The sequence below is a fragment of the Haliaeetus leucocephalus genome, unplaced genomic scaffold (genome assembly GCF_000737465.1).
Source record: "Haliaeetus leucocephalus isolate CR32 unplaced genomic scaffold, Haliaeetus_leucocephalus-4.0 Scaffold144, whole genome shotgun sequence".
NCBI classification, from domain to species: Eukaryota; Metazoa; Chordata; class Aves; order Accipitriformes; family Accipitridae; genus Haliaeetus; species Haliaeetus leucocephalus.
Window position 1 is genome coordinate 1,783,373 of NW_010972580.1, and position 349 is coordinate 1,783,721.

Below are 349 nucleotides of genomic sequence, written 5' to 3' on the forward strand. Positions count from 1 at the left end.
GGATGGGGGAGCCAGCGTCCCCGCTGCGTGGGACCCCTGACATGGCACAGCACAGGAGCCAGGTCTTGCCTGCACCCACCAGTCTTGCAGAAGGCGCACAAACTCGCTGCAGCTATAGGAAACCCTACAGAAGCTCCTGTCCCGCTTGCTGGGGCAGATCTGTAGGATAGGACAGCTGAGATGCTGCTTTATCATCTCCCTGGCAGCAGTGTGACCTGCTGGGGTGGCAGAAGGAGCCGGAGGAGCCCACAGAGGTTGCAGCAGTCTCCCTGCCTGACTCCATCCTGGGCATGATGTTCCATGTCCCATCGTTGCCTCTCTCGAGTTTGTCACTGCTTTGAGGTGACAG